The following is a 6,645-nucleotide window of genomic DNA, read 5'->3' on the forward strand; positions in this document are numbered from 1 at the left end:
GGCTCCAGGTGAATGCGAGGCGAAAAATTCCAGCTCCCACTTCCTGCCTCGGACCGATTGCGGAGCCGTCGAGGGAGGATCCTAATTTAGGGATGTTCCCCATCGTGCGGGGGCGGACGGACGGGGTTCTATTCGGCGAAAACCCGCCCTCCCCCTTAATGCCCTCCTCCTCTGCGCGAGGTTTTCCTCCTCCTTTCAAGAGCGAGCCATCCCCACACGTCCAAGGATTTCCCCCACCGCAACTAAATTTAATTCATGTGTCAGATAGACAAGTGCGCATGACGTCAAGAGCAGAGCGTGGGGGGGGCGCTCTCTCTCCCTCCTCTCTCGGGTTTCTTGCAAAAGGATTGCATTGCATGCATTCTCTCTGCAAGACCAAGACTAACCCTGAAGCAGCAGCAAACGCAGCACTTGAAGTATTATTATTTTTTGTTCTGGTGGGAATGCTGCACCCGTTGTTGTTTTTTAAAGAAAAGACCCTGGTGCCACCGTGTCGGGTGAAATCCACGGTGGTGGTTGTTTTTATTGCAACGCCCCGCGAGGGAGTTGCGTGGCCTCTCTGCCCTTTACTGCGGGAAGAGGTCTGTCTGTCTGCATTCATGTGGTTCCGCGCGTGGGTCTCTCCTCCGCAGCAACGCCATTTCCCATTCCCGCTCCGCCGTGCGTGGGCTGCAGCAAAGGCTCCTAACGTGGCTTCCTAACTAGCCTTCCTAACGTGCCACGCCGCAGCAGTCTTTTGCAGCCCTGCTTCTTCCCCGTGCAATGGAGGGGCCTTGCAGCCGCTTTCGCTCCGAGCTCCCGCTGGTCTCGCAGGGCAAATCGGACAGCTTGCGCGCGTGCCTGAGCCGCCTCCCCAGGGAGGAGCAGCCAAGGAGGAGGACAGGATGGCAAAGCCCGCAATGCTAGCCCTTCCCCGTCCACGCCGCAGCGCTCCACTTCAAAAGCGAGAGTGGGGGCGGGCGGAGGAAATTGAATGAAAGGAAAGGCGAGGCTGGTGTAAAACAAAAAACGGCTCGCGAAAGGGACTCCCATTTCCATCGCCCTCGTTTTGCAAGCCGTGACGCAGTTAAAGTCCCAATTATGAGGCACGGACGGGGTTCGAACCCGCGATCTTCGGTTTACGAGACCGACGCCTTACCACTTGGCCACCGCGCCTGACGGGCTAGCAGCAGGGAAAAGCAGCCAGTGGAAGGGAGGTTCCGGGTTCACGTTCTGCCTGCGCGGCCGAACGTTCCATCCGCCTCGCGCGCCCGGTTCCAGCGTCTTCTGTTGCAACAAAAAAAGCAAGGAAAGGGCAAGGCTGGGCGCTCGTTCGCCTTGCCAAAACGAAATGGGTTTTTTGCAAGCGCCGCGCCCGGGCGCCTTCGGCGGGCGAGCTTCGCGGTCTTTATGCACACGCAGCTCAACACACACACTCACCCCACGCATTGCAACACGCCTCCCCATTCATTTCCAAGCGCTTGCGAAGCACCAGTTGCTCCCAAATGGGCTACAGCACGCGAACAGGCGTGCAAAGGGAAGCAGCTCTTTCTTTTCTCTTCTGCTTCTTTCTCTTCCCATGCAAAAATAAAACAAGTGTGCAATTCATGTTTTTAAGGGCAATGCTGATTAGATGGTATGCAAGCTGCGCCCTCCAGGTCTCCAGCGCACCATTTCAAGTCCCTGCTGCTGCTGCTGCTTTTTTGTGCGCTCGGAATTTCGAATCCAGGCAACATCAGGCCAAAGTTTCAGGATGGATCGGGCGGGGAAGGAATGGAAATCAGCCATTTTTAAACCCCAGCACCGCTTGGCGGAAGGCGGACTGCTGTTTTTGCCTCCCGTTGGGATGAAAGGCTCTGCTCAAACGGGAGACGAAAAGAGGGTGTCCGCGGCTCCTGAAGGGTCTGGCGGCTTGAAAACAAGCGAGGGGCGAAATCGGCTCAGACGCCGGATTAATGGTGCCTGTGCTCCGATTCCTCGTGCGCTCCAGAAGCCATTTTGGCTGAGCTATAGCGCTGCTGCTGGGCTAGGCAAAGGCAGACTCCGCTTCCCAAACTAACGCGAAAATAGAAGGTTAAAGATGGCCTCTCCTTGTAATAGTTAACAGGAGCTTTTGTTCTTTCAACTGAGAAACTTGGGGACCTCCCTTGAATTTCTTTAAACGTGCTCCCAAAATGAGGGTGGTTGTTTGTTTGTTTGTTTTGGATAATATTGCTTTAATCGGGATTCTGTTTAAGGATTACTAGATTATTAGTTTCAATACATTTTGCCAGCTCAGGCTGAGTGCCTCTGAGTCAATGCCTTTCCGCTAAGGGGAACGCATTATTTTGGGGGCGGAAAATGGGACAGTCGTGCGGCTCTGCAAATGGACTCCCCACAAATGGGACAGTTGTGATGGGAATCGGCTTGTTCTGCTCTGCTGGGGGGCGGGAGGGCTCCCCCTGCTAAAGTGAGCAAGCCCCAATGTCGCCCCCCCCCCCGTTCTTGAGCAGGAGCATCATGGCTCCTTTGCATGGCTGAGATGCGGCGCGGGAAGGCTCCCGTTCCCCAGCTGAGCGTTAAACTGCTCCTGCCCCCCCCCCCCCGCTGAGCGAGCCCCATGCCTCTCTGGCTCCTATGCTGGGCAATGTGGCTTGTGCAAAAGGGGGGTGGGAGCAGTTTTAAAAAGCGGGGGGGGGGGACACAGCTGTATCGGCCTGGCGATTCAGCTTGTTCCTCCCTCTGATATGCAGGGCAGAGCGATGACGGCTTCACCTGGCAGTATATTGCGGGTGACGCTGTGGTCTAAACCACGGAGCCTCTTGGGCTTGCCAATCGGATGGTCGGTGGTTCGAATCCCCGCGACGGGGTGAGCTCCCGTTGCTGGGTCCCAGCTCCTGCCAACCTAGCAGTTCGAAAGCACGTCAGTGCAAGTCGATAAATAGGTACCACTGTGGCGGGAAGCTAAACAGCGTTTCCATGCGCTCTGGTTTCTGTCACGGTGTCCCGTTGTGCCAGAAGCGGTTTAGTCATGCTGGCCACATGACCCGGAAAGCTGTCTGTGGACAAACACCAGCTCTTTTGGCCTGAAAGCGAGGTGTGCGCCGCAACCCCATAGTCACCTTTGACTGGACTTAACCGTCCAGGGGTCCTTTACCTTTTTAAAAAAATATTGGGGGTGAAACTGCCCCTTCTCTCAAGTCCCTCTGCTACCAGTGGACTAACATTGAAAGCGGCGCTGGTAGCAGAGGGACTCAGGCCGATGTATCAATACTAAGTTCGGTCCATTAATTTCAATAGGTCTGCATAGACCAAAACTTAGTTGAATCAGTGGTTCTCTGGACACCATTGCCACCACTTCATATATTTCAAATTGTCTCCCAGGGAGGCCTCTTCTTAGATGGTAATGTTTGTTACTTCACTTATTTCAAAATGCTGTAAGCCAGCTCTGGTGCAATGCTTGGGGCAGATCCCCCCCCCCCCGCTGAGTGGGGGGCACTAGGCTTCTGTTTCCCAAAATTCTGCCCTGATCGCCGAAGAATTGATGCTTTAGAATTATGGTGCTGGAGGAGACTCTTGAGAGTCCCATGGACTGCAAGAAGATCAAACCCATCCATTCTGAAGGAAATCAGCCCTGAGCGCTCACTGGGAGGACAGATCCTGAAGCTGTGGCTCCAATACTTTGGCCACCTCATGAGAAGAGAAGACTCCCTGGGAAAGACCCTGATGTTGGGAAAGATGGAGGGCACAAGGAGAAGGGGACGACAGAGGACGAGATGGTTGGACAGTGTTCTCGAAGCTACTAACATGAGTCTGACCAAACTGCAGGAGGCAGTGGAAGACAGGAGTGCCTGGCGTGCTCTGGTCCATGGGGTCACGAAGAGTCGGACAACAGCAACAGCAACAAGCACTGGTTTGCTAGAGTGAGCTGACGCAGACAGTGAACAGCTGCAGTAACCAACTCATCCAAGTCTTTGCCTGGGAACTCCAGTTGAAGGGACGTCTAAACATAGAATAAATAATAATGTACTCGGCAAATACAAATAACTATCCATTATCTGCTACTTGCACAGCATGGTTGCTTGTGACGCTCATTAGAAGGCAGTTTTTAGCATTCTAGCTTCCACTCTTTTCTGGCCCCTGTTAAAGAATTGAACAAAGATCTTAGAGCACCATCTACTGTCCTCGCTTGTTAACGTGATATTAAAACACACACACACAGATGTTAACTTCTAAAATGTCGCGCTGCTAGGAGTAAAGCTTGCCATTTGGGGGGAAAGAAAAGGTTTGGGGCATGTGCTGTGGTGATCCGCAGAATCACATTGATACTTTGCGGAAGATTGTTCTGAAGAAGTCATCCATGGACCACAATTTTCAAAACTTAGAAAGAAATCCCTTTCACTTGCTTTCTCATTTTTACACCGTGGCAGAAATATAGTTGTGATTCCCCCCCCCAAAAAAAGTGGGGCAGGTCACCAATAAGCAACCATCCATTCCCTGCCCCCCAAATCTCTCTCACCGCCAACAAAAACTAATAAATGAATAGAACTAGAACCTACCCATGTGATGCCGACACAAAAACCTTACACATACACTATGTATAAGAAGGGAAGTTTACTATCTTATTCTCTCCTCCCACCTCTTTCCTCCCCTAATTTTATACTGTCTATCACAGTGTCTCACATCGAATATTGATTATCTGTAGAAGGAACTCCCTGAACTGAAAGCAGAGACGCTGTATGTACTTTTGTAACCCAAGAAAATCTTCAGTAAAAACATTTTTTTTAAAAAAAAGTGTGGCAGGTGAAAAGGGGCAACTGTCGAGACATCTTTGCAGCTTCCATCCAGTTCAGAGTGCCTTGCTTGAGCTCCAGAATCGTGACTCTCGAACTCTGAGTTTGCTGCCAAGCCTAGACTGTTAACCTGCTTGAGTAAATATTTCTTACACATAAGAGCCTATGTGTGTGTTGGGCATAAGGCAGGGCAAAGGGCTTATCTGTAACAGGACTTTGGGAACAGGCAAATCCCATCAGTTAATAACTTGTGCAGCTATGAAACCCTATTAATATATATGTGAATTTGCCTGTTTGGCATCCCGAGGAATTCAATGTGAAGCTAGCTATAATCCCCTAACTGTAATCTCAAAGCAATGTGCAGTTAACAGACCCTCCAAGCGCCCCTATTTTCCAGAGATGGTCCTGGATTTACATAAGCCGCCCTGGTTTCTTATTTGATCCCAGACTGTCCCGTTTTTCCTTAGGACGTCCTTATTTTCATTGACAAAATGCTGGAAGGTATGGAGTTATGTGACCCCCGCCCGAACCAGAAATCAATCAATCAATCAATCAATCAATCAATCAATAAACTTGTATTTGCATAGCCAACAACCATAGCAACAGAATACACACAATATACAATTAAAAGCAGCATGGATAAAAGGATCAATCATATATCTATGATTGTCGTTCAAAAAGTGGCCCTTAGTCTCATTGCACCCTCGATGAATCTGGCAATCAGAAACCTTTAGAAGACATCTGAAGGCAGCCCTGGACAGGGTAGTTTTTAATGTTCAATGTTTTTTATGTATGTTGGAAGCCACCCAGAGTGGCTGAGGCAACTCAGTCAAAAAAGAATTATTATTATTATGGAATAGGATGTCCCATTTTTATTGGAAAAATCTTGGAGCGTACGGATTAATGCGAAATATAAAGAGGTGTGATCTTGCGTGGGTAGCCAAATCTATTGAGAAGGGGGATTGGCAAGGCATTTTCCAGCTCATTTGAGGAAATGTTTTAAATGCTAATGTTGCCAATTAAAATAAGAAGTCTGTCCGGCAGGTGACACTCAGCCACATTTCACTATTGACCTTATTTCCTCTTAGTGACCTTTAGCATTTTAAACACAAATCTAATCACACTCCAAAAGGGCAGGTTACTTTAGAGGGAGGAAAACATTCACACAGACTGACCTGCTGGGTGTGGGTAGTTACAACCCTAATCTCTGCAAAATGAAAAACCGGCAACAGCAGCACAGCAATTGATTCTACTTGCCTGATAAGGATATATATTGTTAAGGTGTGTTGCTATTACTATTGACTTGTCTATTAACTATACAGTATAGTTTAATGTTTTAATGCTGCTCTTGGAACCCTGTTACCCTCAGTGGCACTTTAGGGGGGGAAGGGTGCAATCCAAATTTATTATCTTGGGGAAAGTCGCTGGCACAGCTGCTTCCCACTTGCAAACATCCGACAGAGCCCTGCAGGATCAGGCCCCAGGCCCATCTAGTCCGCGTTCCTGTTCTCAAAGTGGCAAACCAGATGCTTGCAGAAAGCCTACAAGCAGGACCCGAGTTATTGTTATTCCCAGCCGTTGGTTTTCAGAGGCATGCCTCCTCCAATACCACAATTTTGTGTGTGTGCAAAAGCAAGACTCGCTCAAATATTTGTTTTACTTCTGTTTATATGCTTTTATACTGCCGTTTGGTTAGTTTTAGGTGGTGTTTTTCTTTTGCTGGATGTTGTTTGGAAAGAGCATATACAGTGGAACCTCGGTTTATGAACACCTCGGTTTACGAATTTTCGGTTTGCGAATGCTGCGGACCCATCTGGAACGGATTAATTCACTTTCCATTACTTTCAATGGGAAAGTTCGCTTCAGTTTATGAAGGCTTCAGTTTATGAACAGA

General features: G+C 49.3%; 1 non-coding gene across 1 annotated transcript; it reads right to left on the reverse strand.

The window, feature by feature from the left end:
* Positions 1–1,083: 1,083 nt before the first annotated feature.
* On the reverse strand, positions 1,084–1,155 carry TRNAT-CGU (transfer RNA threonine (anticodon CGU)). Its single transcript has one exon. It is a non-coding gene; the product is annotated as a tRNA-Thr (tRNA).
* Positions 1,156–6,645: the final 5,490 nt, after the last annotated feature.

This window comes from Zootoca vivipara, chromosome 2, assembly GCF_963506605.1.
Source record: "Zootoca vivipara chromosome 2, rZooViv1.1, whole genome shotgun sequence".
Lineage (NCBI taxonomy): Eukaryota > Metazoa > Chordata > Lepidosauria > Squamata > Lacertidae > Zootoca > Zootoca vivipara.